At 47.0% G+C, this 22,392-nt stretch overlaps 8 pseudogenes; all 8 read left to right on the top strand.

Moving 5' to 3' along the window:
• The first annotated feature begins 107 nt into the window (after positions 1 to 107).
• Positions 108 to 227, top strand: LOC141269778 (5S ribosomal RNA; annotated as a pseudogene).
• A 930-nt stretch (positions 228 to 1,157) lies between these two features.
• Positions 1,158 to 1,276, top strand: LOC141267486 (5S ribosomal RNA; annotated as a pseudogene).
• Positions 1,277 to 1,900: 624 nt separating this feature from the next.
• On the top strand, positions 1,901 to 2,020 carry LOC141269359 (5S ribosomal RNA; annotated as a pseudogene).
• Positions 2,021 to 3,685: 1,665 nt separating this feature from the next.
• On the top strand, positions 3,686 to 3,805 carry LOC141269465 (5S ribosomal RNA; annotated as a pseudogene).
• Positions 3,806 to 5,459: 1,654 nt separating this feature from the next.
• Positions 5,460 to 5,579, top strand: LOC141269464 (5S ribosomal RNA; annotated as a pseudogene).
• A 7,644-nt stretch (positions 5,580 to 13,223) lies between these two features.
• LOC141268902 (5S ribosomal RNA) lies at positions 13,224 to 13,343 on the top strand (annotated as a pseudogene).
• A 925-nt stretch (positions 13,344 to 14,268) lies between these two features.
• LOC141268410 (5S ribosomal RNA) lies at positions 14,269 to 14,387 on the top strand (annotated as a pseudogene).
• Positions 14,388 to 15,008: 621 nt separating this feature from the next.
• Positions 15,009 to 15,128, top strand: LOC141269134 (5S ribosomal RNA; annotated as a pseudogene).
• Positions 15,129 to 22,392: the final 7,264 nt, after the last annotated feature.

The raw sequence follows: 22,392 nt of genomic DNA, 5'->3' as shown, positions 1-22,392 counted from the left end.
CTCTTGCACAGTGGGAGATGGACCACTATGCAAGGACGCCGCCAGGTATGTTACACTCGCCACCAAGTGATCCTGAGAAAGGCTGGCCGGGCGATGGATCAAGCAGCGTCTACTGGCAATACCACCTTGGATACGCCCATTCTCGTCTGATCTCGAAAGCAAAGCAGGGCTGGGCTCAGACAGTACTTGGATGGGAGACCTCCTGGGAACACCGGGTGCCGTAGACCATTTTGATAACGTTGCCCTACTGCCCAGCTCGGCTAGCATGGAACGGCACCTTGCCGGACACCGACCTTAAGTAACTTAGATGATGGAAGCCCCAAGGCCTCTGAGCCAGTTGGCAGCTATGTACGCTACCCCGCCGCCTTCACGCAGGCCTGACACCGAGCTCCTTGTCACGGCTAGGAGTGCTTATTGACTCCGCAGCTCGGCGTGTGGAAATGATGGCATTAAAAGCACCTGGGGCCGTGAAGGGGCCAGGCTTTCAGCAGGTGCCCAGGGAAGGTTTTGGATGCCGGCCGCCTAGCGAGGGCCAGCAGAAGTAACATGTTTCTCTGCAAAGAAGCTTGTGTAACCAAGCCAGATGGCTGACAAAGAGCTAACCTCAGTGCAAGGAAGGTGCGGAAGGAATTGGGGAGGGGGGGGTGATTCCTGATAGGGCCCTGAAATCATAAAACAGGCAGGAGAGTCTGACGCATGGTGACGGAGAGGTTGTAGGGGCAGATAGGGGGTGTTGTCACGTGCGAGCACGTGTGCATGCTGGCTTGTGTGTGAGAGTGCGCTTCCTAGGTGTGGCGAGCTGCAGACAGTCAAAGGGATTGTTCCCTTTCATTAAAAGTTAATCCCCGGCTGCAGGCTATTAGAAAGCAACTAACCGCGCTCTACTCAACCCTACCCGGGTCTACCGGTGAGTCTCGCCTCTGCTCCCGGCCTGTGGCATTGGCCGTGAAGCTGACGTTCCGTCGACAGCGCTGCAGCCGATCAGTGAGCTCAGCGGCTCTGAGTGGGGCGTTGTGTCTACAAGACCTTTTAAGGAAGCCAGCAAAAAAATTGAAGAGAAGGGAAAGCACAAAAGGACCTGGTCTTGCTGAGCACTGGAAAGGGCAGCCGGCAGCCGGCAGCCAGACTTCAAAGTAGCAAGTGAGAGGCTTGTCTTGGCCTATGGCCACACCACCCTGAACACACCCAATCTCATCTGATCTCAGAAACTAAGCAGGGTTGGGCCTGGTTAGTACTTAGATAGGAGACCGCCTGGGAATGCCAGGTGCTGTAGGCTTTTGCTTTTTCCTTCCTTCCTTCCACCAGCAGGGGGCACTCTCTTCTATGCCTTTTTTCCATTCCCTTTCACAAGTGCACACATTCATTCTCTATTCTTTTTTTCATTTGCTTTCTCTCTTGCGCTATTTCATCTCTGCAAAATACCAGCATCCTTCTGATCACCGTGGGCCTCCAGCATTGTTGCTTCTTTACTTTTAATACTAGGCTCCTTTTCACCAGGACCAGCGTCTCCCGGGTGGCTGGAGGCAAGCACCGGTAACCCCAAGCAGAAGACCTTGCAGGCAACACGACCCTCCCCCCTGAAGAGCAGCTCAAAGTCACTGGCAACCATCTCACCCTCTTCCTTCATTCACCCGTGGACGTCTCGCTCCGCCACCAAGTTACGGGTCCAGCTTGCTCTTTCTGTCACATTACCGCTATGAAGGGTTTAGCCTGCAGGAGACCCTGCGCCGAGCCATTTTTGAAGACACCTGATGCGGCGGGTGAATCACTGCTAAACAAATCACACCTGTAGGGACGGCACAGCCTTTGCATGGACACTTCGGAGCCCGCCCCGTCACGGCCAGATTGCTCGCCATCAAGCGATTCTGAGAAAGGCTGGCCGGGCGATGGAACGAGCAGCATCTACTGGCCATACCACCTTGGATACGCCCGATCTTGTCTGATCTCGGAAGCAAAGCAGAGCTGGGCTCAGACAGTACTTGAATGGGAGACCACCTGGGAAGACCGGGTGCTGTAGACCGTTTTGATGACGTTTTGCCCTACTGCCCAGCTCGGCTAGCATGGAACGGCGCCTTGCCGGACACCGACTTTAAGTAACTTAGATGATGGAAGCCCCAAGGCCTCTGAGCCAGTGGGCAGCTAAGTACTCTACCCCGCCGCCCTTCACGCAGGCCTGACACCAAGCTCCTTATCACGTCTAGGAGTGCTTATTGACTCCGCAGCTCGCCGTGTGGAAATGATGGCGTTAAAAGCACCCTGGGCCGTGAAGGGGCCAGACTTTCAGCAGGTGCCAAGGGAAGGTTTTGGATGCAGGCCATCTAGCGAGGGCCAGCAGAAATAACATGTTTCTCTGCAAAGAAGCTTGTGTAACCAAGCCAGACGGCTGCCAAAGAGCTAACCTCAGTGCAAGGAAGGCAAGGAAGGTAAGGAAGGTGCGGAAGGAATTGGGGAGGGGGGGGTGATTCCTGCTAGGGCCCTGAAATCATAAAACAGGCAGGAGAGTCTGACGCATGGTGACGGAGAGGTTGTAGGGGCAGATAGGGGGTGTTGTCACGTGCGAGCACGTGTGCATGCTGGCTTGTGTGTGAGAGTGCGCTTCCTAGGTGTGGCGCGCTGCAGACAGTCAAAGGGACTGTTCCCTTTCATTAAAAGTTAATCCCCGGCTGCAGCCTATTAAAAAGCAACTAACCGCACTCTACTCACCCTACCCGGGTCTACCGGTGAGTCTCGCCTCTGCTCCCGGCCTGTGGCATTGGCCGTGAAGCTGACGTTCCGTCGACAGCGCTGCAGCCGATCAGTGAGCTCAGCGGCTCTGAGTGGGGCGTTGTGTCTACAAGACCTTTTTAAGGAAGCCAGCAAAAAAATTGAAGAGAAGGGAAAGCACAAAAGGACCTGGTCTTGCTGAGCACTGGAAAGGGCAGCCGGCAGCCAGACTTCAAAGTAGATAAGCTGCAAGTGAGAGGCTTGTCTCTGCCTGATCTTGTCTGATTTCAGAAGCTAAGCAGGGTCAGGCCTGGTTAGTACTTGGATGGGAGACCACTTGGGAATACCAGGTCCTGTAGGCTTTTGCTTTTTCCTTCCTTCCACGAGCAGGGGGCACTCTCTTCTATGCCTTTTTTCCATTCCCTTTCACAAGTGCACACATTCATTCTCTTTTCTTTTTTTCATTTGCTTTCTCTCTTGCGCTATTTCATCTCTGCAAAATACCAGCATCCTTCTGATCACCGTGGGCCTCCAGCATTGTTGCTTATTTACTTTTAATACTAGGCTCCTTTTCACCAGGACCAGCGTCTCCCGCGTGGCTGGAGGCAACCACCGGTAACCCCAAGCAGAAGACCTTTGCAGGCAACACGACCCTCCCCCCTGAAGAGCAGCTCAAAGTCATTGGCAACCATCTCACCCTCTTCCTTCATTCACCCCTGGACGTCTCGCTCCGTCCCCAAGTTACGGGTCCAGCTTGCTCTTTCTGTCACATTACCGCGATGAAGGGTTAGCCTGCAGGAGACCCTGCGCCGAGCCATTTTTGAAGACACCCGATGCGGCGGGTGAATCACTGCTAAATAAACCACACCTGTAGGGACGGCACAGCCTTTGCATGGACCCTTCGGAGCCCGCCCCGTCACGGCCAGATTGCTCGCCACCAAGCGATCCTGAGAAAGGCTGGCTGGGCGATGGATATAGCAGCGTCTACTGGCCATACCACCTTGGATACGCCCGATCTCATCTGATCTCGGAAGCAAAGCAGAGCTGGGCTCAGACTGTAATTGGATGGGAGACCTCCTGGCAACAACGGGTGCTGTAGACCATTTTGATGAAGTTTTTACCTACTGCCCAGCTTGGCTAGCATGGAACGGCGCCTTGCCGGACACCGACCTTAAGTAACTTAGATGATGGAAGCCCCAAGGCCTCTGAGCCAGTTGGCAGCTAAGTACGCTACCCCGCCGCCTTCACGCAGGCCTGACACCAAGCTGCTTGCCACGGCTAGGAGTGCTTATTGACTCCGCAGCTCGCCGTGTGGAAATGATGGCGTTAAAAGCACTCGGGTCCGTGAAGGGGCCAGGCTTTCAGCAGGTGCCCAGGGAAGGTTTTGGATGCCGTCCGCCTAGCGAGGGCCAGCAGAAGTAACATGTTTCTCTGCAAAGAAGCTTGTGTAACCAAGCCAGACGGCTGACAAAGAGCTAACCTCAGTGCAAGGAAGGCAAGGAAGGTGCGGAAGGAATTGGGGAGGGGGGGTGATTCCTGCTAGGGCCCTGAAATCATAAAACAGGCAGGAGAGTCTGACGCATGGTGACGGAGAGGTTGTAGGGGCAGATAGGGGGTGTTGTCACGTGCGAGCACGTGTGCATGCTGGCTTGTGTGTGAGAGTGCGCTTCCTAGGTGTGGCGCGCTGCAGACAGTCAAAGGGACGGTTCCCTTTCATTAAAAGTTAATCCCCGACTGCAGGCTATTAAAAAGCAACTAACCGTGCTCTACTCACCCTACCCGGGTCTACCGGTGAGTCTCGCCTCTGCTCCCGGCCTGTGGCATTGGCCGTGAAGCTGACGTTCCGTCGACAGCGCTGCAGCCGATCAGTGAGCTCAGCGGCTCTGAGTGGGGCGTTGTGTCTACAAGACCTTTTTAAGGAAGCCAGCAAAAAAATTGAAGAGAAGGGAAAGCACAAAAGGACCTGGTCTTGCTGAGCACTGGAAAGGGCAGCCGGCAGCCAGACTTCCAAGTATATAAGCTGCAAGTGAGAGGCTTGTCTCTGCCTGATCTTGTCTGATTTCAGAAGCTAAGCAGGGTCAGGCCTGGTTAGTACTTGGATGGGAGACCACTTGGGAATACCAGGTCCTGTAGGCTTTTGCTTTTTCCTTCCTTCCACGAGCAGGGGGCACTCTCTTCTATGCCTTTTTTCCATTCACTTTCACAAGTGCACACATTCATTCTCTTTTCTTTTTTTCATTTGCTTTCTCTCTTGCGCTATTTCATCTCTGCAAAATACCAGCATCCTTCTGATCACCGTGGGCCTCCAGCATTGTTGCTTATTTACTTTTAATACTAGGCTCCTTTTCACCAGGACCAGCGTCTCCCGCGTGGCTGGAGGCAACCACCGGTAACCCCAAGCAGAAGACCTTTGCAGGCAACACGACCCTCCCCCCTGAAGAGCAGCTCAAAGTCATTGGCAACCATCTCACCCTCTTCCTTCATTCACCCCTGGACGTCTCGCTCCGTCCCCAAGTTACGGGTCCAGCTTGCTCTTTCTGTCACATTACCGCGATGAAGGGTTAGCCTGCAGGAGACCCTGCGCCGAGCCATTTTTGAAGACACCCGATGCGGCGGGTGAATCACTGCTAAATAAACCACACCTGTAGGGACGGCACAGCCTTTGCATGGACCCTTCGGAGCCCGCCCCGTCACGGCCAGATTGCTCGCCACCAAGCGATCCTGAGAAAGGCTGGCTGGGCGATGGATATAGCAGCGTCTACTGGCCATACCACCTTGGATACGCCCGATCTCATCTGATCTCGGAAGCAAAGCAGAGCTGGGCTCAGACTGTAATTGGATGGGAGACCTCCTGGCAACAACGGGTGCTGTAGACCATTTTGATGAAGTTTTTACCTACTGCCCAGCTTGGCTAGCATGGAACGGCGCCTTGCCGGACACCGACCTTAAGTAACTTAGATGATGGAAGCCCCAAGGCCTCTGAGCCAGTTGGCAGCTAAGTACGCTACCCCGCCGCCTTCACGCAGGCCTGACACCAAGCTGCTTGCCACGGCTAGGAGTGCTTATTTACTCCGCAGCTCGCCGTGTGGAAATGATGGCGTTAAAAGCACTCGGGTCCGTGAAGGGGCCAGGCTTTCAGCAGGTGCCCAGGGAAGGTTTTGGATGCCGTCCGCCTAGCGAGGGCCAGCAGAAGTAACATGTTTCTCTGCAAAGAAGCTTGTGTAACCAAGCCAGACGGCTGACAAAGAGCTAACCTCAGTGCAAGGAAGGCAAGGAAGGTGCGGAAGGAATTGGGGAGGGGGGGTGATTCCTGCTAGGGCCCTGAAATCATAAAACAGGCAGGAGAGTCTGACGCATGGTGACGGAGAGGTTGTAGGGGCAGATAGGGGGTGTTGTCACGTGCGAGCACGTGTGCATGCTGGCTTGTGTGTGAGAGTGCGCTTCCTAGGTGTGGCGCGCTACAGACAGTCAAAGGGATTGTTCCCTTTCATTAAAAGTTAATCTCCGGCTGCAGGCTATTAGAAAGCAACTAACCGCGCTCTGCTCACCCTACCCGGGTCTACCGGTGAGTCTCGCCTGTGCTCCCGGCCTGTGGCATTGGCCGTGAATCTGACGTTCCGTCGATTGCGCTGCAGCCGATCAGTGAGCTCAGCGGCTCTGAGTGGGGCGTTGTGCCTACAAGACCTTTTAAGGAAGCCAGCAAAAAAATTGAAGAGAAGGGAAAGCACAAAATGACCTGGTCTTGCTGAGCACTGGAAAGGGCAGCCGGCAGCCGGCAGCCAGACGTCAAAGTAGAAAAGCAGCAAGTGAGAGGCTTGTCTCTGCCTATGGCCACACCACCCTGAACACGCCCGATCTCATCTGATCTCAGAAGCTAAGCAAGGTCAGGCCTGGTTAGTACTTGGATGGGAGACTGTAAAATAATACTCTTCCATATTTTTCTACTGAGGACTTCTCAAAGTATCAATATCACGATATTCTTATAAAAAATGTATCTATTCATTCTTGGATTGTCCATTAAAAAGAATCAGATTGCAGCAGGTACATACAATAATTAGTTATAAAGTAATTGTCCATTTGTCCATAATTAGCTTAATTGTTGAGATTCACCCATCTTTCCTTGGATCCTGGCTGGTAAATCATGTATTTGTCCAGCATGTGTCCAGGCCTACATGTCATCTGCTTCTCAGCATGAAGATTCTGTGTCTTGTGGGGTGGGCAGAGCAAGAGAGCCCCCCCTTTCTGTACCATGGGCTTTTATAGCCAGTCGTATGGCACACCTGTTCTACATATGGTAGTGAACCAAAAATACACACACAACTAGCGCCTGTCAACTAGACACGATGGCTGAGGCATAGAACTCAGAAAAATGATTATCGATTAACATTCCAAATGAATTTCCATAATTAACCATTTAACATTTCCCCCTTTTTGAGAATAAAAGGACTTTAACTGAAATTTCTCAAAAGAAGATACATTCATCAATCATTTTTTCTTTCCTTCTTCCTTGGCAATATCATTAAATTTCCATAATAATAATAATAGTAATAATAGTATCAATATCGGATTATTGTTATATAATGATGTGAATTCATGTTATGGTAAGCCGCGACTAATATTCATTTAATATGTATAATTATACTTCCCTATATCTAAATTGAAGCAATCGCGGGTTCAATCGTCATCATCTGATTTCATCGGGTCGTCGTCTCGTCTTCTTCTTGGTTCTTTTATAACACAGTCTTTAGATGAAAACTCCTTTGAAATAAATTACAGCATGTAGATATTGTACAGTCCATAATTGTGTTCATTATTGTTCAGTCCATAAACTGTACTCTTTATTAGAAAGATCATGTGTGTCAGTTGATAAGAAAACAAAGTCCATGGATGAAATGTAGCTTTAATATCTGTGCAGTGTCACCTGGACTTATGTTGGATCGTCTTTGGAATCTTCCGTGTGTCCGCACTGGTCTCGTGTCACTTTTGGAACAGATGTGACGTCTTTGGTCAGTAAAGCAAGGGTTAACTTGACACTTTCCTGCTTTATATAGCACCATAACCAGTACTCAGTCCTTTATATACAGGACACATATGCCAGGTATTACCTGTTCACCAGCTTTCATTGAAGCGTTGCAGGTGATAAGAAACCAGTGGAACGTGATGAAACTTGAACACAACACAGTACATATAGGATCATCGTCCTCTGCCGTCCTGGTGATCAGTGGTGTGAATTGTATTGTATGTAATGGACACAGTCTATTATAACACTCAGCATTCACACCTGTTACCTTCTGAGACGTCCGGATATCAGTTGCTTCTTCTTGTAACTTTTGAGAATCTCTTTGATTTATAAAAATTAAAAGTCTTTATTAAGATAGAATTCATAATTGCGATGTCTTGATTGAAGTCTTCATTCCCTAATCTGATACCAAATCTGGCAGTTTTTCCTAACCTATAATATCACAGCGTACCATAGCAATCAGTAATATCCATCTAATTATTATCAAAATATTAAAATAAATTATGTTTGGAATAATAAACAATAATAGATAATAATTCATTATCAATCAAGTTCTCCATATGATAGAACATTTTTATGTCATAGGTGTAATTACCTTTTCCAACCCATAGGTGTCAGTGTATTTTGAAAAAACAAGTTTTTATATCTTTATTAAACCAATAATATCAAAGAATGTATACTCCTGAACCAAAATGAATAAATATATGAATGTATGAATGAATGAATGAATGAATAAATGAATGAATGAATTGTTGTGTTTACTCAGAAAATGTAAACATTTTTTTCCTTAGCAATATATATTTAATGAAGCAATACTCTTGTATTAGACATTACTTTATTAAATATTAATGTGTTTTCTCAATTGAGATATTGAACTGAAATAAAATCAAATGAGAATTAAAAAATGAAAAAATAGAAAAATAAGAAGCATAAAGTAAGAATAAAATTTTAAAAATGAAAAATAAAATTAAGAGTAAAAATAAGAATAAAAATAAAAATAAGGCCTTTAAATTTTAATGACAAATGCAGAGTAATTATATTCTCCATAAAAAATACCCTTATATCTCCATTATCTGGATGATTTCATATTTGTCATAACCTTGTACCACCAAAAAATATTAAATTATGCAACTTTGCATGTAATACCCTTCTTAATTATACCATAGTACCTTATTATTTCTTCTTTATTAAATGTGTGTAAAATAAGTATTGATCAAAAGTGATTATGTAATCAGGATCAAAAACACATTTTTCCCCTTAATACAAAAAATATTATTTTATAAAATTTATGTATGTATCAGAACCCAATTAAAAATAATTATTCTTCTAGAAATATTGTGCATAAATTTCATATCGATGAGTAGCATAGATTTGACTAAAGAGAGGTGTGTACCTATTTAGGTAACCATTAAAAATAATATTATAGTTATTCAAGAATATTATCATGTGGAAAATTATTCTAAATATAAATTTGCTTTGTAAACCATTTTGATGTGTGGTTGCCCTTATCCACTATTAGTTAAATCAAGAAATAATAATTATTAAAGAAATATAGAAATATATATATGTAGATAATACCAAATTATGTATTATAATTTCCTCAGAATTAAATATATTTTTGTACCTTCACATTAAGAAACATTTTTTTTTTTTAAACATACAAACATATGAGGCCTCTGTCACATCAATCACACTTAGCAGCTGCTGATTTACTCATCTGTCACCTTCACTCTGACATTCACAGATCTGTTCAACTCAAACATTCCACATATGAAGTTTTATATATATATATATATATTTAACCCCAAATTGTTGTATCCCAATTTATTAATGCGCATTGCCATATCAATTGAATATCTTTATATTTCTTTGAATATTCCCCAAGTACATATTATATAATATGAGAGTAAGTCACTGGAATTTCAGACACTTGAAAAAACTCTTGTCTTAGATTTTTTTTTCACTGGCTGCCCGGTCTTAAGTTACATCAGTTGAAAATAGAATGAATGGGATCCTATACTATTAGCTCAAAGTTCAAAGGCCGCAGCTGTCACATGTCATGCTGTAAAGCTACTTTAATTTGCACGAACACTTCATGCACAGAAAATATTAGCAACACAAAAGAATTAATACGTATTACATATATATTATAGTTCAACTAGATATATTGTTAAAATTTTAAAATGTTATACACATAAAATCATGCAATTTTTTCACTTCCTGTGTGAATAAAGAAATAAATCCATTTTAGAGTTCTTTGATCAAATCCTGCTTTGGAATGAAAACTCTAAGGAAATATAAGAAAATAAAATTAAATATCAAATTCATACAGAAACAGAATTATTTAAATATCTTATACATATATTGGTTGGTTCTAATGTAATTCAAAATATTGCTACTTAAATTTATATATATGAAGTTCTAATTTATTAATTAATATATATATATATTTTATAAACGTATATATAAATACAATTATACGCAATCTCTACTTAGACAAGTGTATATATATATATATATATATATATATATATATATATGAACTATTAGAAACTATGTAACTACAATTTTACTGTATGAGATTATAAATAAATATTTAGACATTGTATTACATTTTGATACAACATTATAATTACAGTTTTTCCTTAGCCACTCCCTAAACCAAATCTTCTGTCTCTCTCAAATATCTCCAGGAACGCCCTATTTAGGAAAGACATTTTTGAATCCTTCAAAACCTCAGAGAACTGCCTGTTCTTCTGTCCACATTCCATGACGTCACAGTGAGTTGGTCGTCTCACCTGTCTCTGTCCATCAGTTTCAGCCATTTTCCTTTTTAGAGAATCACAGTTCTGACTGAGAATTAACTCATTCTGTGGAGAGATGGATCTTTGCACTGGCTGATATGGCTTATAACATATATGAAATCTTCTGCGTATTTGATAGAGTTCACTATGGGGATGACTCAGTCTAGGAGAGTTTGATATTGGCTTTTGGTAAGATTTTACCTTTCCTGGTTTTATAAATTTAGCTTGATTTATTTTCTTTTCACGATTCTCATGTTTTCTAACAAAATCCAGCATCTGCGCACATTCAAATAATTAATTTTTTTGTGATGCCATAACTTGGGAAACTGAATTTATGAATTTGAATTTTTGTACAAAAGTTGTTATCATATGTTGTACTTTTCCATTTTTGATGAGAGCTTTGTACAACCGTTCAAATATGGACATGAATGTATATGTACATTCCTTCCTACCAATCCTTAGTTTCTGCAGATCTTCTATGTTGGGAAAATCCTTTGTGACACAATAAATCAAATATCTTAATCTGTCCGAATCATTTTCCCATCGATTAGGAGAGTCATTTTCACAGGGCATTAAATGTAAACATCTGGACAATGTCACAGGAATCCATATTTTAAATAATTGATTCCTCTCCTCATTGGATAAATCAAACTTATCAGAGAAGCTCTCAAATGTCTCTGAATTTCTACAGGCATGGATTTTGACATCATATTTTGGCATGATTTTGTATAATTTCAGCAAATTTTTCCTCATTTTAATTTGGAGTTGAGCCTGGGTAATTACAGAATTCTCTGATATTTTTAGTGGCTCTTGTACGTCCGTTCCTCCTACGTCACTCACGTCTCCTCCCACATCACCTAGTATGTCGGTTTCTCGTATGTCAGTCATGTCTCCTCCCATGTCAGGTTTCTGTATGTCCGTCTCTTGGTCAGACCCAAGGTCACCTTTAGTTACAGACACGTGTCTTACTTCTTGTTCATTTTCCACATTACAGTCAGAATCAGTATCACCGTCTGACACTTCTACACTATTTTCCTGCTTAGAAATCTCTAACACAAGACTAAGAAAAAAATCTACCAAATGTAGAATATTTCTCAATTTCTGTTTGTCTCTATTTACCAATTTAGAAGTTAACTGTAAATTCTGCAATTCACATTCTTTGTATAAACTGAGCCACAAAACTTCTATGTCATCTCCTACATTACCTTTGAAATTAATATTACTTTGTTTAGCAAAAGAAGAAATTATATCCATATTTTGCTTACCTTAAGATTCCTTGGCTTCTCTTTATCAACACGTCCTGTCTTCAGTTCGTCTGATTATTTTCCTGTGTGATTCTGTTCCTTGTTAGTACCTCTGCTTCCTGTCTTTCCTCAGTCTGTAGGTCCTTTCTGCTTCTCGTGACAAACTAGTGAATTTACTGACACGTGAACAACAGCTGTTCAGCTCGTCAGGACTCCCCCCTTGTTCACGGAAGAAATTCACTTACTTAATTTAAAAAACAAAAAAACAGGACTGGCTGGCTCACCATTGTAAAATAATACTCTTCCTGTATTATTTTTTTCTACTGAGGACTTCTCAAAGTATCAATATCACGATATTCTTATAAAAAAATGTATCTATTTATTCTTGGATTGTCCATTAAAAAGAATCAGATTGCAGCAGGTACATGCAATAATTAGTTATAAAGTAATTGTCCATTTGTCCATAATTAGCTTAATTGTTGAGATTCACCCATCTTTCCTTGGATCCTGGCTGGTAAATCATGTCTTTGTCCAGCATGTGTCCAGGCCTACATGTCATCTGCTTCTCAGCATGAAGATTCTGTGTCTTGTGGGATGGGCAGAGCAAGAGAGCCCCCCCTTTCTGTACCATGGGCTTTTATAGCCAGTCGTATGGACACCTGTTCTACATATGGTAGTGAACCAAAAATACACACACAAATAGCGCATGTCAACTAGACACGATGGCTGAGGCATAGAACTCAGAAAAATGATTATCGATTAACATTCCAAATGAATTTCCATAATTAACCATTTAACAGAGACCGCCTGGGAATGCCAGGTGCTGTAGGCTTTTGCTTTTTCCTTCCTTCCACCAGCAGGGGCCACTCTCTTCTATGCCTTTTTTCCATTCCCTTTCACAAGTGCACACATTCATTCTCTTTTCATTTTTCATTTGCTTTCTCTCTTGCGCTACTTCATCTCTGCAAAATACCAGCATCCTTCTGATCACCGTGGGCCTCCAGCATTGTTGCTTCTTTACTTTTAATACTAGGCTCCTTTTCACCAGGACCAGCGTTTCCCGCGTGGCTGGAGGCAACCACCGGTAACCCCAAGCAGAAGACCTTTGCAGGCAACACGACCCTCCCCCCTGAAGAGCAGCTCAAAGTCACTGGCAACCATCTCACCCTCTTCCTTCATTCACCCCTGGACGTCTCGCTCCGCCCCCAAGTTACGGGTCCAGCTTGCTCTTTCTGTCACATTACCGCGATGAAGGGTTTAGCCTGCAGGAGACCCTGCGCTGAGACATTTTTGAAGACACCTGATGCGGCGGGTGAATCACTGCTAAACAAACCACACCTGTAGGGACGGCACAGCCTTTGCATTGACCCTTCGGAGCCCGCCCCGTCACGGCCAGATTGCTCGCCACAAAGCGATCCTGAGAAAGGCTGGCCGGGCGATGGATCGAGCAGCGTCTACTGGCCATACCACCTTGGATATTCCCTATCTCGTCTGATCTCAGAAGCAAAGCAGGGCTGGGCTCGGACAGTACTTGGATGGGAGACCTCCTGGGAACACCGGGTGCTGTAGACCATTTTGATGACGTTTTGCCCTACTGCCCAGCTCGGCTAGCATGGAACGGCGCCTTGTCGGACACCGACCTTAAGTAACTTAGATGATGGAAGCCCAAGGCCTCTGAGCCAGTTTGCAGCTAAGTACGCTACCCCGCCGCCTTCATGCAGGTCTGACACCGAGCTCCTTGCCACGGCTAGGAGTGCTTATTGACTCCGCAGCTCGCCGTGTGGAAATGATGGGTTTAAAAGCACCCGGGGCCGTGAAGGGGCCAGGCTTTCAGCAGGTGCCCAGGGAAGGTTTTGGATGCTGGCCGCCTAGCGAGGGCCAGCAGAAGTAACATGTTTCTCTGCAAAGAAGCTTGTGTAACCAAGCCAGACGGCTGACAAAGAGCTAACCTCAGGGCAAGGAAGGAATTGGGGAGGGGGGGGTGATGATTCCTGCTAGGGCCCTGAAATCATAAAACAGGCAGGAGAGTCTGACGCATGGTGACGGAGAGGTTGTAGGGGCAGATAGGGGGTGTTGTCACGTGCGAGCACGTGTGCATGCTGGCTTGTGTGTGAGAGTGCGCTTCCTAGGTGTGGCGCGCTGCAGACAGTCAAAGGGATTGTTCCCTTTCATTAAAAGTTAATCCCCGGCTGCAGGCTATTAGAAAGCAACTAACCGCGCTCTATTCACCCTACCCGGGTCTACCGGTGAGTCTCGCCTCTGCTCCCGGCCTGTGGCATTGGCCGTGAAGCTGACGTTCCGTCGACAGCGCTGCAGCCGATCAGTGAGCTCAGCGGCTCTGAGTGGGGCGTTGTATCTACAAGACCTTTTAAGGAAGCCAGCAAAAAAATTGAAGAGAAGGGAAAGCACAAAAGGACCTGGTTTTGCTGAGCACTGGAAAGGGCAGCCGGCAGCCAGACTTTAAAGTAGAAAAGCAGCAAGTGAGAGAATTGTTTCTGCCTATGGCCACACCACCCTGAACACGACTGATCTTGTCTGATCTCAGAAGCTAAGCAGGATTGGGCCTGGTTAATACTTGGATGGGAGACTGCCTGGGAATACCAGGTGCTGTAAGCTTTTGCTTTTTCCTTCCTTCCACCAGCAGGGGTCACTCTCTTCTATGCCTTTTTTCCATTCCCTTTCACAAGTGCACACATTCATTCTCTTTTCTTTTTTTCATTAGCTTTCTCTCTTGCGCTATTTCATCTCTGCAAAATACCAGCATCCTTCTGATCACCGTGGGCCTCCAGCATTGTTGCTTCTTTACTTTTAATACTAGGCTCCTTTTCACCAGGACCAGCGTCTCCCGTGTTGCTGGAGGCAACAACCGGTAACCCCAAGCAGAAGACCTTTGCAGGCAACACGACCCTACCCCCTGAAGAGCAGCTCAAAGTCACAGGCAACCATCTCACCCTCTTCCTTCATTCACCCCTGGACGTCTCGCTCCGCCCCCAAGTTACGGGTCCAGCTTGCTCTTTCTGTCACATTACCGCGATGAAGGGTTTAGCCTGCAGGAGACCCTGCGCCGAGACATTTTTGAAGACACCTGATGCGGCGGGTGAATCACTGCTAAACAAACCACACCTGTAGGGACGGCACAGCCTTTGCATGGACCCTTCGGAGCCCGCCCCGTCACGGCCAGATTGCTCGCCACCAAGCGATCCTGAGAAAGGCTGGCCGGGCGATGGATCGAGCAGCGTCTACTGGTCCTGCCACCTTGGATACGCCCGATCTCGTCTGATCTCAAAAGCAAAGCAGGGCTGGGCTCGGACAGTACTTGGATGGGAGACCTCCTGGGAACACCGGGTGCTGTAGACCATTTTGATGACGTTTTGCCCTACTGCCCAGCTCGGCTAGCATGGAACGGCGCCTTGCCGGACACCGACCTTAAGTAACTTAGATGATGGAAGCCCCAAGGTCTCTGAGCCAGTTGGCAGCTAAGTACGCTACCCCGCCGCCTTTACGCAGGCCTGACACCGAGCTCTTTGCCACGGCTAGGAGTGCTTATTGACTCCGCAGCTCGCCGTGTGGAAATGATGGCGTTAAAAGCACCCGGGGCCGTGAAGGGGCCAGGCTTTCACCAGGTGCCAAGGGATGGTTTTGGATGCCGGCCACCTAGCGAGGGCCAGCAAAAGTAACATGTTTCTCTGCAAAGAAGCTTGTGTAACCAAGCCAGACGGCTGACAAAGAGCTAACTTCAGTGCAAGGAAGGAATTGGGGAGGGGGGGGGTGATTCCTGCTAGGGCCCTGAAATCATAAAACAGGCAGGAGAGTCTGACACATGGTGATGGAGAGGTTGTAGGGGCAGATAGGTGGTGTTGTCACGTGCGAGCACGTGTGCATGCTGGCTTGTGTGTGAGAGTGCGCTTCCTAGGTGTGGCGCGCTGCAGACAGTCAAAGGGATTGTTATCTTTCATTAAAAGTTAATCCCCGGCTGCAGCCTATTAGAAAGCAACTAACTGCGCTCTTCTCACCCTACCCGGGTCTACCGGTGAGTCTCGCCTCTGCTCCCGGCCTGTGGCATTGGCCGTGAAGCTGACGTTCCGTCGACAGCGCTGCAGCCGATCAGTGAGCTCAGCGGCTCTGAGTGGGGCGTTGTGTCTACACGACCTTTTAAGGAAGCCAGAAAAAAAATTGAAGAGAAGGGAAAGCACAAAAGGACCTGGTCTTGCTGAGCACTGGAAAGGGCAGCCGGCAGCCAGACGTCAAAGTAGAAAAGCAGCAAGTGAGAGGCATGTCTCTGCCTACTGCCACACCATCCTGAACACGCCCGAACTCATCTGATCTTGGAAGCTAAGCAGGGTCGGGCCTGGTTAGTAGTGTTGAGTCACCCCCGTAGTGTTCGAGTTTGGTTCGGTTCGTCGAACACCCGTGTGTTCGCCGAACTGTTCGTCGAACACCTTCGAACACCGTTAAAACCAATGGCAGGCAAACAAAAACACATAGAAACACAAAGGAAACACCTTCAAAGGTGTCCAAAAGCTGACAAACTGCTCAGAAGACATAACTAACACATGGAAAAGTGACAAGTACATATAGTCATGCGAAAATAAAAGAGGTGGAGGAGTAAAAGGAGGGGGAGACACAGATATAGGCATGTCATGACCTTCTAAAATCCAAAAAGTGAGAAGCCGACACGGCCAGTCCGCTCCTGCCCGTGCCACCTCCGTGTCGCCGGGTTTGTGCCAGAGCCGCGGTGAACCTGATGGCCAGCCCCCCTCTCCCAATACTGGTGCCTGTCCGCTGGTGGGTCGAGCGAGCCCCCCTGTGGTGGAGGCAGCTCTAAGCTTTTTAATTTAAATTGTCTCTCTAATTTGAATGAATACACTTTAAATCCATTTACAAGGATCTATTGGAGGGCAAGTCTCTTGCCAGCAGCCGCGTAATTCCAGCTCCAGTAGCGTCCACTAAAGCTGCTGCAGTTAAAAAGCTTTTATAAGGATCGAGCTCGGCTGTCCACCGCAAGGCATCCTACTGCCAGTCCGAGCCCCTATGCCTTGGGGTGCCTCCTGATGCTCTTCACTGAGTATCCCGTGGTCCCGAAGCATTTCCTTTGAAAAAATGAAGTGTCCAAACTACAGGTGGTTTAGCTTGCTTAACAGCCAGGATAATCCGCTGATTAGCAGACCCTGCTACTAGGCACAAAGTATTTCCTGGGCTAGATGCAGTTAAAAATTTGTAATTAGATACTCTCATTGGATGCTGAGAAAGCATTCCATAGAGTCTCCTGGCACGCCATATATGATTCTCTTAAAAAGCTTGGGGTAGGGGTCTAGGGGACCCTTTAATAGCCAAAATCACGGCCCTGTATCACAATACGTCACCTAGCCTGAAGATAAATGGAACTGTAGCACCCTGAGGGCTCGGTTGCTACAGAGGTATTGCACCTCACCCAGAGGTGTGATATCTCACTCTCAGGTAAGGATGGAGTGTGGATCAGGACCCGACACCTGCATGCATTACACCACATTGCCGTGGGGCAGGGCGACCAATATGCCTCTGAGATGGGCACGACAGTCCCTGTCTCTGGCTGGAGTGGGGGGAGGGAACACTGAGGAAGGGGAACCCTGTAGTGCAGGAGCAGGGAGGAAGCAGTTCCTGGGTGCATTGAGAAGGGAGTATAAAAGGTGGGCACCATCTTAGTTCAGTGCAGAGAAGTCTGAGCAGAAGTGGCAGGGAGCAGGGGCTCTGCATGAGCTCTGCTCCGGAGGCGGGCCTAGTAACAGAGGCCCAGGCTTGGAAGAGGGAGAAGGAAGGAAGAGGAGCGGAGAAGGCTCCAGGAACGAGGAATGAAGGGATCCCAGGGGTGCGGACGCCCGAATCCACCTGCGTGAAGGGGTCAGGCCAAAGGGGGAGACCGGTCCCCGAAACTAGTGGAGGCAGGAAACGACCCTCAGCTAGAAACCGGAGGCTGTGACATTTTATGTGGCGCAGCCCCTCGCTACACCCGCTAGGAAGGCACCACATAGGGTCAGGGAAACTGGCGCCAAGTTTACCAAGAGGAGGCCCGAGGCAGCCGGACAGAAGGGTTGGTAAGAAAGGCCAGACAAAGGACACAAAAAGGGGGTCCTGTGAAGCGCTCCAAAGTTATCTGGGAGTTGTCTGAGCCCCTCACCTGGTGAGCACAGTACGACGTGGGCAGCCGTTACCTGCAGACGTGGTCTGGATAATAAGAACTGTGAGTAAAGGCCCTGGACTGCATCACTGACTCCGTGTCGTTACTGCTGCTGCCCTGCACCATCACCCCCATCCTCCGCATACACTGCCCTGAGGCTATACTCCTCCCATGGGGAGTTATGCTACGCTCTGCTGCACCCACAACACCAGCCTCAGCGGTCTGCCCTGCAGCGGCGGTTCACTCTGACCGCAATCCACGGGTGGCGTAGTCGGACATTTAAACATCAAAACCACATAAATAGTTCCGCCACTGGTTTGACCACCCTGAGCCACGGAACCGGGTCGCCGCCACGAAGACTACAACCACCAGCATCCACCAAAAAGGGTCCGGCTCCGGGTGTCCCAAGGCCCAGGGGCCAGGGGGTGCATCAGAACATTTTCATCACCTTTCACAATCACCAATGGGACAAGGCAGGGATGTCCTCTGTCCCCTCTCTTATACATCCTAGTGACGGAGCACCTGCTCTCATCAATTCGCCATAACCCCAATATTAGGTGGATTGAGGTGGGAGGCACCGAGTACAAGTGCTCTCTATTTGCTGATGATGTCCTAGTATATATCACTCAATCACATATATCCATCCATGCTGTTATGGCTGAAATAGATCACTTTGTTACATGGTCAAATTTTAAAATCAATGCAGCGAAGTCTGAGGCCCTCGATGTCTCCCTCCCCAAATCCATATAGGATTCCATCCAGTCCAACTTTCCCTTTGCCTGGCCCTCACAGGGTATCAAATACTTAGGAATTCCTATTCATAGAGACCTCTCCCATCTATGTTATCTTAATTTTGGGCCCTTTATTGAACAACTCCATACAGACCACGGTTGGCAAGTTAGAACTGTAAGATTCACTACGTGAACCACTGGTGTTTTGTGGAAAAGCACATGTACACTGCGTTCCAAATTATTATGCAAAAAGTGTTTAGGAGTGATAAGGGAAGAATTTGTTTGTTTGTCAGTTAAACTCATTGATGGTGATGTGTGTCAGGGCTCTTTATATCACTGTAAGCAATTGCAGACACCTGTGCTAATTAGTTTGGCAGGTGTGTCCAATGAAAGGCAAGACTACTTAAGAAGGCTGTCTCACATTATTAAGCAGCCTACATTTTCTGCCAAAATGGGAAAGAAAAAGGATGTGTCGGCTGCTGAGAAGCAACAAATTGTGGAGTGTTTAGGTCAAGGCATGACTACAATCAACATTGTGCGATGATCAGGATGAAGTGTCTTGGCAATCAAGAAGTATGTAGCTGATTCACAGTACACACGTGTGCGTGCTGATAAGGGCAAATTGAGGAGTCTTTCCTACAGGCAATTACGTCAGGTTGAAAGAGCAGCGGCAAAAAAGCCTTGTCATAGCAGCAGACAAGTTTTTGAAGCTGCTTGTGCCTCCAACGTCCCCCGAACAACAAGATGCAGGGTCCTTCAGAGGTTTGCAGCTGTGCATACGCCATCCTGTCGACCTCCTCTATCCACTTCACACAAGCAGAAACGGCTCCAGTGGGCCAAACATTACATGAAGACTGATTTCAAAACTGTTTTGTTCACGGATGAGTGCCGTGCAGCGCTCGATGGTCCAGATGGATGGAGTGGAGGATGGCTGGTTGATGGACACCCCACGCAAACACGGCTACAGCGCCAACAAGGAGGAGGTGGAGTAATGTTTTGGGCTGGAATCATGGGGAGAGAGATTGTCAGCCCCTTTAGGATCCCTGAAGGCGCTAAAGATGAACTCCATAATGTATGTGGATTTTCTCAAACAGCACTTCCTGCCATGGTTCAAGAAGAAGAACCGTGTATTTCACAGCAAGATCATTTTTCTGCATGATAATGCACCATCTCATGCTGCACATAAAACATCTGCATTTCTGGCTGATATGGGCATAAAAGGGGACAAACTTATGGTGTGACCCCCATGCTCCCCTGACCTGTACCCCATTCAGAACCTTTGGAGCATCATTAAAAGGAGTGTCTATGATGGCGGGAGGCAGTTCACATCTAAGCAACAGCTCTGGGAGGGTATTCTGTCCTCATGCAAAACAATTGAAGCAGAAACCATCCAAAACCTGACAAATTCAATGGACGAGAGAGTTCAGAAGCTCCTTTCGAACAAGGGGTCCTATGTGAAAATGTAACATCACCTAGAATAAAGTTTTGAGTTGAAAACTGTTTGATTTCAGTTTCTAACAACCTGCTAATGCTTATAATTTCAAAAATGACCATTTTTTTGGTCTTTATTAAAATGAAAAGGTTGATTGAAAAGTTTGGGGGATCTAAGAGTGTGGCAACCCAGTAGTCATGACTACTTCGAATTCTGACAATATGAGGGTCATGCTGCAGGTAGTGCATCTTGCGCATCTCGGAGCCCCAAAATTATTTTCCGGGCTAGATGCAGCTAAAAATTATTAATAATTTTAAATCTGGTGAAGCTTTAGTATAGATGGCCTAATAGGATCAGTGCTGCACACTGCTACAAAGCCCAAATTATTTTCCAGCCAAGATACAGATAAACATGATTAGTAATTTGAAAGCTTAAAACGGTTGGTAGGGTGATTTTAACCAATCATCAAGCTTTTACTCTCCCCAGGATGACACAGGGGTAGAAAAGTCGTTTCGGATCCATGATTTGTTCATCTTTATGAACGTGAGTCTGTCTACATTATCAGTGGAGAGCCGCGTGCGCTTATCTGTCAGCACACCACCAGCAGCGCTGAACACACGTTCAGACAGAACGCTGGCTGCGGGGCATGACAAGATCTCCAAGGCGTAAGTGGCTAGCTCCGGCCATTTATCCAGATTGGAAGCCCAAAAAGAGCAAGGGTCCAGTGACACAGTCGTGGCTTCAATGTTTACTTGGAGATACTCCTGTACCATCGTCTCCAGGCGTTGACTTTGTGTCAGACTTCTTGTCTCCTGTGGCCTTGCAAAGGATGGGCTAAAAAAGTGGTGAAATGATTCCGCAAAATTGATGTTACCAGCAGATACTGTGGTTCTGTTACGGTTTGAGTGCTGAACACTTGACGGTCCCACGGTTGGCAAGTTGGAACTGTGAGATTCACTACGTGCACCACTGGTATTTTGTGGAAAAGCACATGTAAGATTCTGCAACAGTCTCTGCTGATACTCCTGCATGCGTGCATCCCTTTCTATGGCAGGAATAATTTCTGCAAATTTACTTTTGTACCGGGGATCTAACAGTGTGGCAACCCAGTAGTCAGGATTATTTCTAATTCTCACAATTCGAGGGTCATGTTGCAGGTAGTGCAGCAAGAAGGCACTCATGTGTGTTGCGCATCCAGGAGCACCAAGTCCCTGTTGTGTTGGTGGCAAGGTAACAATCATGCTTCCTTCCTCTGTCCTCTCCCCCCAACCTCGCTCAACAGAAATGTGATCAAGGTCTCCCTCATCTGATGAGTCTTCCATCAGTTCGTCCTCCACTTCTTCCTGGGCTCCTGCACCTTCCTCACTAGTTTGGCTGCTACCATGCGCCCTGGTAAAACCATCTCCCCCACCCTCACATGCCTGCCGCCTTGGTGCTGCCAACCGTCTGGACCTTGCAGATGTTAGCCCTTCCGCATACAACTCCTCCTCCTCTACTTCCTCCACCTCCTCTTGTGCCACCACCTGACTCCGAATTCTGTTTAACATGTGCTTCAGCATGTAAATCACCGGAATAGTCATGCTGATAATGGCATCGTCAGCACTAAACATCTTCGTCGCCATTTCAAAACTGTGCAGAAGGGTGCATAGGTCCCTGATCTGAGACCACTCCTCCAGCGTGATTTGCCCCACCTCTGAATCTCGTTGGCCCAGGCTATACGTCAGAACGTATTGCACCAGGGCTTGTCGGTGCTGCCACAGTCGCTGCAACATGTGCAGAGTTGAATTCCACCGGGTAGGCACATCGCATTTTAGCCGGTGAAGTGGCAGGCCCAACGACTTCTGTAGAGATGTAAGTCGCTGAGCTGCGGGATGCGAACGGCGGAAGTGAGCACACAGCGACCGTGCCCTCTGCAGAAGGCCATCTAGTCTGGGATAGTGGGCTAAAAATTGCTGGACAACCAGGTTCAACACGTGAGCCATACAAGGCACGTGTGTGACATTGCCCCGGCGAAGGGCCGCACCCCGGTTTGCAGCATTGTCGCACACGGCCTTCCCTGGTTTCAGGTCCAGTGGAGACAACCATTCATGAAATTGGTTCTCCAGAGCTGACCACAACTCCTCAGCTGTGTGACTCACATTTCCCAGACATTTCAATGTAAAAACCGCCTGATGACGTTGAGCCCTACTGCCAGCATAGTAAGGAGGTGTGCAGGATCCCTTCTGCGCAGTTAGAAAGCTTGTGGCATGACCAGACAGGCTTTGGGTGCAGGTGGAAGACCGAGAGGAGGTTGAGGAGGCAGAA

The sequence above is a fragment of the Phyllobates terribilis genome, unplaced genomic scaffold (assembly GCF_046119375.1).
Source record: "Phyllobates terribilis strain yellow unplaced genomic scaffold, ASM4611937v1 Scaffold_4__5_contigs__length_816908805, whole genome shotgun sequence".
Lineage (NCBI taxonomy): Eukaryota > Metazoa > Chordata > Amphibia > Anura > Dendrobatidae > Phyllobates > Phyllobates terribilis.
Note: the sequence above shows the minus strand (reverse complement) of the source record. Positions and strands in the feature narration are given on the sequence as shown.